Source organism: Dromaius novaehollandiae, chromosome 1, assembly GCF_036370855.1.
Source record: "Dromaius novaehollandiae isolate bDroNov1 chromosome 1, bDroNov1.hap1, whole genome shotgun sequence".
Taxonomy (NCBI): domain Eukaryota; kingdom Metazoa; phylum Chordata; class Aves; order Casuariiformes; family Dromaiidae; genus Dromaius; species Dromaius novaehollandiae.
This window is the reverse complement of record NC_088098.1, coordinates 81,907,810-81,920,376: the sequence shown is the minus strand read 5'-3', so window position 1 is coordinate 81,920,376 and position 12,567 is coordinate 81,907,810.

Genomic DNA, 12,567 nt, shown 5'->3' with positions numbered 1-12,567 from the left:
GCATTTTCGCTTTTGGCACGGGGCCGATCCTCTTCTTGTGAGGCATCCAAGCAGTCTTGCCATCGATACCGCTCGATAGGGAGGGGCATCGAAGCCTGTCCAATTCCACACCTATCGATACACATCGATATCCCTCGGAAGCGATAAGATCGCTACCGATGGGTATCGATGGCTAGCGATAGGCAGCGGGAGCTGCCGATCTCGAGAGGCATGCAGAGCTTGAGGGCTGTGGGCCGTGTTGCTCCTGGGAGGCCCCGAGGCCTCTCGACATTGACCATTTTGGGGATCGAGGGCCCTTCTGGAGCATTGATTTCCATAGGCATGGTGCGGGAACGACACGCAGAGAGAGCGAGCCCTCTCGCTCTGCCTCAGCAGCTGTCGATCTCCACAGCTCCGTAGCCAGCGGGAGGCATCGAGAGCGAGAGGCGTGCCTAACTCTCGATGCCTAGCGATGGCTGTCGATCTCCACGGGCATTTTCGCTTTTGGCACGGGGCCGATCCTCTTCTTGTGAGGCATCCAAACGGTCTCACCATCAATACCTCTCGATAGGGAGGGGCATCGAAGCCTGTCCAATTCCACACCTATCGATACACATCGATATCCCTCGGAAGCGATAAGATCGCTACCGATGGATATCGATGGCTAGCGATAGGCAGCGGGAGCTGCCGATCTCGAGAGGCATGCAGAGCTTGTGGGCTGTGGGCCGTGTTGCTCTTGGGAGGCCCCGAGGCCTCTCGACATTGACCGTTTTGGGGATCGAGGGCCCTTCTGGAGCATTGATTTCCATAGGCATGGTGCGGGAACGACACGCAGAGAGAGCGAGCCCTCTCGCTCTGCCTCAGAAGCTGTTGAGCTCCACAGCTCCGTAGCCAGCGGGAGGCATCAATAACGAGAGGCGTACCTAACTCTCGATGCCTAGCGATGGCTGTCGATCTCCACGGGCATTTTCGCTTTTGGCACGGGGCCGATCCTCTTCTTGTGAGGCATCCAAACGGTCTCACCATCAATACCTCTCGATAGGGAGGGGCATCGAAGCCTGTCCAATTCCACACCTATCGATACACATCGATATCCCTCGGAAGCGATAAGATCGCTACCGATGGGTATCGATGGCTAGCGATAGGCAGCGGGAGCTGCCGATCTCGAGAGGCATGCAGAGCTTGCGGGCTGTGGGCCGTGTTGCTCTTGGGAGGCCCCGAGACCTCTCGACATTGACCATTTTGGGGATCGAGGGCCCTTCTGGAGCATTGATTTCCATAGGCGTGGTGCGGGAACGACACGCAGAGAGAGCGAGCCCTCTCGCTCTGCCTCAGAAGCTGTTGATCTCCACAGCTCCGTAGCCAGCGGGAGGCATCGAGAGCGAGAGGCGTACCTAACTCTCAATGCCTAGCGATGGCTGTCGATCTCCACGGGCATTTTCGCTTTTGGCACGGGGCCGATCCTCTTCTTGTGAGGCATCCAAACGGTCTCACCATCGATACCTCTCGATAGGGAGGGGCATCGAAGCCTGTCCAATTCCACACCTATCGATACACATCGATATCCCTCGGAAGCGATAAGATCGCTACCGATGGGTATCGATGGCTAGTGATAGGCAGCGGGAGCTGCCGATCTCGAGAGGCATGCAGAGCTTGCGGGCTGTGGGCCGTGTTGCTCTTGGGAGGCCCCGAGGCCTCTCGACATTGACCATTTTGGGGATCGAGGGCCCTTCTGGAGCATTGATTTCCATAGGCGTGGTGCGGGAACGACACGCAGAGAGAGCGAGCCCTCTCGCTCTGCCTCAGATGCTCTCGATCTCCACATCTCCGTAGCCAGCGGGAGGCATCGAGAGCGAGAGGCGTGCCTAACTCTCAATGCCTAGCGATGGCTGTCGATCTCCACGGGCATTTTCGCTTTTGGCACGGGGCCGATCCTCTTCTTGTGAGGCATCCAAACGGTCTCACCATCGATACCTCTCGATAGGGAGGGGCATCGAAGCCTGTCCAATTCCACACCTATCGATACACATCGATATCCCTCGGAAGCGATAAGATCGCTACCGATGGGTATCGATGGCTAGTGATAGGCAGCGGGAGCTGCCGATCTCGAGAGGCATGCAGAGCTTGCGGGCTGTGGGCCGTGTTGCTCTTGGGAGGCCCCGAGGCCTCTCGACATTGACCATTTTGGGGATCGAGGGCCCTTCTGGAGCATTGATTTCCATAGGCGTGGTGCGGGAACGACACGCAGAGAGAGCGAGCCCTCTCGCTCTGCCTCAGATGCTCTCGATCTCCACATCTCCGTAGCCAGCGGGAGGCATCGAGAGCGAGAGGCGTGCCTAACTCTCAATGCCTAGCGATGGCTGTCGATCTCCACGGGCATTTTCGCTTTTGGCACGGGGCCGATCCTCTTCTTGTGAGGCATCCAAACGGTCTCACCATCGATACCTCTCGATAGGGAGGGGCATCGAAGCCTGTCCAATTCCACACCTATCGATACACATCGATATCCCTCGGAAGCGATAAGATCGCTACCGATGGATATCGATGGCTAGCGATAGGCAGCGGGAGCTGCCGATCTCGAGAGGCATGCAGAGCTTGCGGGCTGTGGGCCGTGTTGCTCTTGGGAGGCCCCGAGGCCTCTCGACATTGACCATTTTGGGGATCGAGGGCCCTTCTGGAGCATTGATTTCCATAGGCATGGTGCGGGAACGACACACAGAGAGAGCGAGCCCTCTCGCTCTGCCTCAGAAGCTGTCGATCTCCACAGCTCCGTAGCCAGCGGGAGGCATCGAGAGCGAGAGGCGTGCCTAACTCTCGATGCCTAGCGATGGCTGTCGATCTCCACGGGCATTTTCGCTTTTGGCACGGGACCGATCCTCTTCTTGTGAGGCATCCAAGCAGTGTCACCATCAATACCTCTCGATAGGGAGGGGCATCGAAGCCTGTCCAATTCCACACCTATCGATACACATCGATATCCCTCGGAAGCGATAAGATCGCTACCGATGGATATCGATGGCTAGCGATAGGCAGCGGGAGCTGCCGATCTCGAGAGGCATGCAGAGCTTGTGGGCTGTGGGCCGTGTTGCTCTTGGGAGGCCCCGAGGCCTCTCGACATTGACCATTTTGGGGATCGAGGGCCCTTCTGGAGCATTGATTTCCATAGGCATGGTGCGGGAACGACACGCAGAGAGAGCGAGCCCTCTCGCTCTGCCTCAGAAGCTGTTGATCTCCACATCTCCGTAGCCAGCGGGAGGCATCAATAACGAGAGGCGTACCTAACTCTCGATGCCTAGCGATGGCTGTCGATCTCCACGGGCATTTTCGCTTTTGGCACGGGGCCGATCCTCTTCTTGTGAGGCATCCAAACGGTCTCACCATCAATAACTCTCGATAGGGAGGGGCATCGAAGCCTGTCCAATTCCACACCTATCGATACACATCGATATCCCTCGGAAGCGATAAGATCGCTACCGATGGGTATCGATGGCTAGCGATAGGCAGCGGGAGCTGCCGATCTCGAGAGGCATGCAGAGCTTGCGGGCTGTGGGCCGTGTTGCTCTTGGGAGGCCCCGAGACCTCTCGACATTGACCATTTTGGGGATCGAGGGCCCTTCTGGAGCATTGATTTCCATAGGCATGGTGCGGGAACGACACGCAGAGAGAGCGAGCCCTCTCGCTCTGCCTCAGAAGCTGTTGATCTCCACAGCTCCGTAGCCAGCGGGAGGCATCGAGAGCGAGAGGCGTACCTAACTCTCAATGCCTAGCGATGGCTGTCGATCTCCACGGGCATTTTCGCTTTTGGCACGGGGCCGATCCTCTTCTTGTGAGGCATCCAAACGGTCTCACCATCGATACCTCTCGATAGGGAGGGGCATCGAAGCCTGTCCAATTCCACACCTATCGATACACATCGATATCCCTCGGAAGCGATAAGATCGCTACCGATGGGTATCGATGGCTAGCGATAGGCAGCGGGAGCTGCCGATCTCGAGAGGCATGCAGAGCTTGAGGGCTGTGGGCCGTGTTGCTCCTGGGAGGCCCCGAGACCTCTCGACATTGACCATTTTGGGGATCGAGGGCCCTTCTGGAGCATTGATTTCCATAGGCATGGTGCGGGAACGACACGCAGAGAGAGCGAGCCCTCTCGCTCTGCCTCAGAAGCTGTTGATCTCCACAGCTCCGTAGCCAGCGGGAGGCATCAATAACGAGAGGCGTACCTAACTCTCGATGCCTAGCGATGGCTGTCGATCTCCACGGGCATTTTCGCTTTTGGCACGGGGCCGATCCTCTTCTTGTGAGGCATCCAAGCAATCCCGCCATCGATACCTCTCGATAGGGAGGGGCATCGAAGCCTGTCCAATTCCACACCTATCGATACACATCGATATCCCTCGGAAGCGAGAAGATCGCTACCAATGGGTATCGATGGCTAGCGATAGGCAGCGGGAGCTGCCGATCTCGAGAGGCATGCAGAGTTTGCGGGCTGTGGGCCGTGTTGCTCTTGGGAGGCCCCGAGGCCTCTCGACATTGACCATTTTGGGGATCGAGGGCCCTTCTGGAGCATTGATTTCCATAGGCATGGTGCGGGAACGACACGCAGAGAGAGCGAGCCCTCTGGCTCTGCCTCAGAAGCTGTCGATCTCCACAGCTCCGTAGCCAGCGGGAGGCATCGAGAGCGAGAGGCGTGCCTAACTCTCGATGCCTAGCGATGGCTGTCGATCTCCACGGGCATTTTCGCTTTTGGCACGGACCGATCCTCTTCTTGTGAGGCATCCAAGCAGTGTCACCATCAATACCTCTCGATAGGGAGGGGCATCGAAGCCTGTCCGATTCCACACCTATCGATAGCCATCGATATCCATCGGCATGGAGAATATCGCTGCCGAAGGATATCGATGCCTATCGATAGGCAGCGGGAGCTGCCGATCTCGAGAGGCATGCAGGGCTTCCGGGCTGTGGGCCGTGTTGCTCTTGGCAGGCCCCGAGGCCTATGGACATTGACCGTTTTCGGGATGGATGGCCTTTCTGGAGCTCTGATTTCCATAGGCATTGCACGGGAACGACACGCAGAGAGGGCGAGCCCTCTGGCTCTGCCTCAGAAGCTGTCGATGTCGACAGCTCCGTAGCCGGGGGAGGCCTTCAGAGTGAGAGACACGTGCCTAACTCTCGATGCCTAGTGATAGCTGTCCATCTCCACAGCCATTCTTGCTGTTGGCACGGGGCCGATCCTATTCTCGTCAGGCATCCAAGGAGTCTCACCATTGATACCGCTCGATAGCGAGGAGCATCGAAGCCTGTCCGATTCCACACCTATCGTTAGCCATCGATATCCATCGGCATGGAGAATATCGCTGCCGAAGGATATCGATGGCTAGCGATAGGCAGCGGGAGCTGCCGATCTCGAGAGGCATGCAGAGCTTGCAGGCTGTGGGCCGTGTTGCTCCTGGGAGGCCCCGAGGCCTCTCGACATTGACCATTTTGGGGATCGAGGGCCCTTCTGGAGCATGGATTTCCATAGGCATGGTGCGGGAACGACACACAGAGAGAGCGAGCCCTCTCGCTCTGCCTCAGCAGCTGTCGATCTCCACAGCTCCGTAGCCAGCGGGAGGCATGAATAACGAGAGGCGTACCTAACTCTCGATGCCTAGCGATGGCTGTCGATCTCCACGGGCATTTTCGCTTTTGGCACGCGACCGATCCTCTTCTTGTGAGGCATCCAAGCAATCCCGCCATCGATACCTCTCGATAGGGAGGGGCATCGAAGCCTGTCCAATTCCACACCTATCGATACACATCGATATCCCTCGGAAGCGATAAGATCGCTACCGATGGATATCGATGGCTAGCGATAGGCAGCGGGAGCTGCCGATCTCGAGAGGCATGCAGAGCTTGCGGGCTGTGGGCCGTGTTGCTCTTGGGAGGCCCCGAGGCCTCTCGACATTGACCGTTTGGGGGATCGAGGGCCCTTCTGGAGCATTGATTTCCATAGGCATGGTGCGGGAACGACACACAGAGAGAGCGAGCCCTCTCGCTCTGCCTCAGAAGCTGTTGAGCTCCACATCTCCGTAGCCAGCGGGAGGCATCGAGAGCGAGAGGCGTACCTAACTCTCGATGCCTAGCGATGGCTGTCGATCTCCACGGGCATTTTCGCTTTTGGCACGGGGCCGATCCTCTTCTTGTGAGGCATCCAAACGCTCTCACCATCAATACCTCTCGATAGGGAGGGGCATCGAAGCCTGTCCAATTCCACACCTATCGATACACATCGATATCCCTCGGAAGCGATAAGATCGCTACCGATGGGTATCGATGGCTAGCGATAGGCAGCGGGAGCTGCCGATCTCGAGAGGCATGCAGAGCTTGCGGGCTGTGGGCCGTGTTGCTCTTGGGAGGCCCCGAGACCTCTCGACATTGACCATTTTGGGGATCGAGGGCCCTTCTGGAGCATTGATTTCCATAGGCATGGTGCGGGAACGACACACAGAGAGAGCGAGCCCTCTCGCTCTGCCTCAGAAGCTGTTGATCTCCACATCTCCGTAGCCAGCGGGAGGCATCGAGAGCGAGAGGCGTGCCTAACTCTCAATGCCTAGCGATGGCTGTCGATCTCCACGGGCATTTTCACTTTTGGCACGGGGCCGATCCTCTTCTTGTGAGGCATCCAAGCAATCCCGCCATCGATACCTCTCGATAGGGAGGGGCATCGAAGCCTGTCCAATTCCACACCTATCGATACACATCGATATCCCTCGGAAGCGATAAGATCGCTACCGATGGGTATCGATGGCTAGCGATAGGCAGCGGGAGCTGCCGATCTCGAGAGGCATGCAGAGCTTGCGGGCTCTGGGCCGTGTTGCTCTTGGGAGGCCCCGAGACCTCTCGACATTGACCATTTTGGGGATCGAGGGCCCTTCTGGAGCATTGATTTCCATAGGCATGGTGCGGGAACGACACGCAGAGAGAGCGAGCCCTCTCGCTCTGCCTCAGAAGCTGTTAATCTCCACATCTCCGTAGCCAGCGGGAGGCATCGAGAGCGAGAGGCGTGCCTAACTCTCGATGCCTAGCGATGGCTGTCGATCTCCACGGGCATTTTCGCTTTTGGCACGGGGCCGATCCTCTTCTTGTGAGGCATCCAAACGGTCTCACCATCAATAACTCTCGATAGGGAGGGGCATCGAAGCCTGTCCAATTCCACACCTATCGATACACATCGATATCCCTCGGAAGCGATAAGATCGCTACCGATGGATATCGATGGCTAGCGATAGGCAGCGGGAGCTGCCGATCTCGAGAGGCATGCAGAGCTTGAGGGCTGTGGGCCGTGTTGCTCCTGGGAGGCCCCGAGACCTCTCGACATTGACCATTTTGGGGATCGAGGGCCCTTCTGGAGCATTGATTTCCATAGGCATGGTGCGGGAAGGACACGCAGAGAGAGCGAGCCCTCTCGCTCTGCCTCAGCAGCTGTTGATCTCCACATCTCCGTAGCCAGCGGGAGGCATCGAGAGCGAGAGGCGTGCCTAACTCTCGATGCCTAGCGATGGCTGTCGATCTCCACGGGCATTTTCGCTTTTGGCACGGGGCCGATCCTCTTCTTGTGAGGCATCCAAGCAATCCCGCCATCGATACCTCTCGATAGGGAGGGGCATCGAAGCCTGTCCAATTCCACACCTATCGATACACATCGATATCCCTCGGAAGCGATGAGATCGCTACCGATGGATATCGATGGCTAGCAATAGGCAGCGGGAGATGCCGATCTCGAGAGGCATGCAGGGCTTCCGGGCTGTGGGCCGTATTGCTCTTGGCAGGCCCCGAGGCCTATGGACATTGACCGTTTTCGGGATGGAGGGCCCTTTTGGAGCACTGATTTCCATAGGCATCGCACGGGAACGACACGCAGAGAGGGCAAGCCCTCTGGCTCTGCCTCAGAAGCTGTCGATGTCGACAGCTCTGTAGCCGGGGGAGGCCTTCAGAGTGAGAGACACGTGCCTAACTCTTGATGCCTAGTGCTAGCTGTCCATCCCCACAGGCATTCTGGCTGTTTTCACAGGGCCCATCCTATTCTCGTCAGGCATCCAAGGAGTCTCGCCATCGATACCGCTCGATAGCGAGGGGAATCGAAGCCTGTCCGATTCCACACCTATCGATACACATCGATATCCATCGGCATGGAGAATATCGCTGCCGAAGGATATCGATGCCTATCGATAGGCAGCGGGAGCTGCCGATCTCGAGAGGCATGCAGAGCTTGAGGGCTGTGGGCCGTGTTGCTCCTGGGAGGCCCCGAGGCCTCTCGACATTGACCGTTTTCGGGATGGATGGCCTTTCTGGAGCTCTGATTTCCATAGGCATTGCACGGGAACGACACGCAGAGAGGGCGAGCCCTCTGGCTCTGCCTCAGAAGCTGTCGATGTCGACAGCTCCGTAGCCGGGGGAGGCCTTCAGAGTGAGAGACACGTGCCTAACTCTCGATGCCTAGTGATAGCTGTCCATCTCCACAGCCATTCTTGCTGTTGGCACGGGGCCGATCCTATTCTCGTCAGGCATCCAAGGAGTCTCACCACTGATACCGCTCGATAGCGAGGAGCATCGAAGCCTGTCCGATTCCACACCTATCGATAGCCATCGATATCCATCGGCATGGAGAATATCGCTGCCGAAGGATATCGATGCCTATCGATAGGCAGCGGGAGCTGCCGATCTCGAGAGGCATGCAGAGCTTGCGGGCTGTGGGCCGTGTTGCTCTTGGGAGGCCCCGAGGCCTCTCGACATTGACCGTTTGGGGGATCGAGGGCCCTTCTGGAGCATTGATTTCCATAGGCATGGTGCGGGAACGACACTCAGAGAGAGCGAGCCCTCTCGCTCTGCCTCACAAGCTGTTAATCTCCACAGCTCCGTAGCCAGCGGGAGGCATCGAGAGCGAGAGGCGTGCCTAACTCTCAATGCCTAGCGATGGCTGTCGATCTCCACGGGCATTTTCGCTTTTGGCACGGGGCCGATCCTCTTCTTGTGAGGCATCCAAACGGTCTCACCATCAATACCTCTCGATAGGGGCGGGCATCGAAGCCTGTCCAATTCCACACCTATCGATACACATCGATATCCCTCGGAAGCGATAAGATCGCTACCGATGGGTATCGATGGCTAGCGATAGGCAGCGGGAGCTGCCGATCTCGAGAGGCATGCAGAGCTTGAGGGCTGTGGGCCGTGTTGCTCCTGGGAGGCCCCGAGGCCTCTCGACATTGACCGTTTGGGGGATCGAGGGCCCTTCTGGAGCATTGATTTCCATAGGCATGGTGCGGGAACGACACGCAGAGAGAGCGAGCCCTCTCGCTCTGCCTCAGAAGCTGTTGAGCTCCACATCTCCGTAGCCAGCGGGAGGCATCAATAACGAGAGGCGTACCTAACTCTCGATGCCTAGCGATGGCTGTCGATCTCCACGGGCATTTTCGCTTTTGGCACGGGGCCGATCCTCTTCTTGTGAGGCATCCAAACGGTCTCACCATCGATACCTCTCGATAGGGAGGGGCATCGAAGCCTGTCCAATTCCACACCTATCGATACACATCGATATCCCTCGGAAGCGATAAGATCGCTACCGATGGATATCGATGGCTAGCGATAGGCAGCGGGAGCTGCCGATCTCGAGACGCATGCAGAGCTTGCGGGCTGTGGGCTGTGTTGCTCTTGGGAGGCCCCGAGACCTCTCGACATTGACCGTTTTGTGGATCGAGGGCCCTTCTGGAGCATTGATTTCCATAGGCATGGTGCGGGAACGACACACAGAGAGAGCGAGCCCTCTCGCTCTGCCTCAGATGCTGTTAATCTCCACAGCTCCGTAGCCAGCGGGAGGCATCGAGAGCGAGAGGCGTACCTAACTCTCGATGCCTAGCGATGGCTGTCGATCTCCACGGGCATTTTCGCTTTGGCACGGGGCCGATCCTCTTCTTGTGAGGCATCCAAGCAGTCTTGCCATCGATACCGCTCGATAGGGAGGGGCATCGAAGCCTGTCCAATTCCACACCTATCGATACACATCGATATCCCTCGGAAGCGATAAGATCGCTACCGATGGGTATCGATGGCTAGCGATAGGCAGCGGGAGCTGCCGATCTCGAGAGGCATGCAGAGCTTGCGGGCTGTGGGCCGTGTTGCTCCTGGGAGGCCCCGAGACCTCTCGACATTGACCATTTTGGGGATCGAGGGCCCTTCTGGAGCATTGATTTCCATAGGCATGGTGCGGGAACGACACGCAGAGAGAGCGAGCCCTCTCGCTCTGCCTCAGAAGCTGTTGAGCTCCACAGCTCCGTAGCCAGCGGGAGGCATCGAGAGCGAGAGGCGTGCCTAACTCTCAATGCCTAGCGATGGCTGTCGATCTCCACGGGCATTTTCGCTTTTGGCACGGGGCCGATCCTCTTCTTGTGAGGCATCCAAACGGTCTCACCATCGATACCTCTTGATAGGGAGGGGCATCGAAGCCTGTCCAATTCCACACCTATCGATACACATCGATATCCCTCGGAAGCGATAAGATCGCTACCGATGGGTATCGATGGCTAGCGATAGGCAGCGGGAGCTGCCGATCTCGAGAGGCATGCAGAGCTTGAGGGCTGTGGGCCGTGTTGCTCCTGGGAGGCCCCGAGGCCTCTCGACATTGACCGTTTGGGGGATGGAGGGCCCTTCTGGAGCATTGATTTCCATAGGCATGGTGCGGGAACGACACACAGAGAGAGCGAGCCCTCTCGCTCTGCCTCAGCAGCTGTCGATCTCCACATCTCCGTAGCCAGCGGGAGGCATCGAGAGCGAGAGGCGTGCCTAACTCTCGATGCCTAGCGATGGCTGTCGATCTCCACGGGCATTTTCGCTTTTGGCACGGGGCCGATCCTCTTCTTGTGAGGCATCCAAACGGTCTCACCATCAATACCTCTCGATAGGGAGGGGCATCGAAGCCTGTCCAATTCCACACCTATCGATACACATCGATATCCCTCGGAAGCGATAAGATCGCTACCGATGGATATCGATGGCTAGCGATAGGCAGCGGGAGCTGCCGATCTCGAGAGGCATGCAGAGCTTGCGGGCTGTGGGCCGTGTTGCTCTTGGCAGGCCCCGAGGCCTCTCGACATTGACCGTTTTGGGGATCGAGGGCCCTTCTGGAGCATTGATTTCCATAGGCATGGTGCGGGAACGACACACAGAGAGAGCGAGCCCTCTCGCTCTGCCTCAGAAGCTGTCGATCTCCACAGCTCCGTAGCCAGCGGGAGGCATCGAGAGCGAGAGGCGTGCCTAACTCTCAATGCCTAGCGATGGCTGTCGATCTCCACGGGCATTTTCGCTTTTGGCATGGGGCCGATCCTCTTCTTGTGAGGCATCCAAGCAATCCCACCATCGATACCTCTCGATAGGGAGGGGCATCGAAGCCTGTCCAATTCCACACCTATCGATACACATCGATATCCCTCGGAAGCGATAAGATCGCTACCGATGGATATCGATGGCTAGCGATAGGCAGCGGGAGCTGCCGATCTCGAGAGGCATGCAGAGCTTGCGGGCTGTGGGCCGTGTTGCTCCTGGGAGGCCCCGAGGCCTCTCGACATTGACCGTTTTGGGGATCGAGGGCCCTTCTGGAGCATTGATTTCCATAGGCATGGTGCGGGAACGACACACAGAGAGAGCGAGCCCTCTCGCTCTGCCTCAGCAGCTGTCGATCTCCACAGCTCCGTAGCCAGCGGGAGGCATCAATAACGAGAGGCGTACCTAACTCTCGATGCCTAGCGATGGCTGTCGATCTCCACGGGCATTTTCGCTTTTGGCACGGGGCCGATCCTCTTCTTGTGAGGCATCCAAACGGTCTCACCATCAATACCTCTCGATAGGGAGGGGCATCGAAGCCTGTCCAATTCCACACCTATCGATACACATCGATATCCCTCGGAAGCGATAAGATCGCTACCGATGGATATCGATGGCTAGCGATAGGCAGCGGGAGCTGCCGATCTCGAGACGCATGCAGAGCTTGAGGGCTGTGGGCTGTGTTGCTCTTGGGAGGCCCCGAGACCTCTCGACATTGACCGTTTGGGGGATCGAGGGCCCTTCTGGAGCATTGATTTCCATAGGCATGGTGCGGGAACGACACACAGAGAGAGCGAGCCCTCTCGCTCTGCCTCAGAAGCTGTCGATCTCCACAGCTCCGTAGCCAGCGGGAGGCATCGAGAGCGAGAGGCGTACCTAACTCTCGATGCCTAGCGATGGCTGTCGATCTCCACGGGCATTTTCGCTTTTGGCATGGGGCCGATCCTCTTCTTGTGAGGCATCCAAGCAGTCTTGCCATCGATATCTCTCGATAGGGAGGGGCATCGAAGCCTGTCCAATTCCACACCTATCGATACACATCGATATCCCTCGGAAGCGATAAGATCGCTACCGATGGGTATCGATGGCTAGCGATAGGCAGCGGGAGCTGCCGATCTCGAGAGGCATGCAGAGCTTGCGGGCTGTGGGCCGTGTTGCTCCTGGGAGTCCCCGAGACCTCTCGACATTGACCGTTTTGGGGATCGAGGGCCCTTCTGGAGCATTGATTTCCATAGG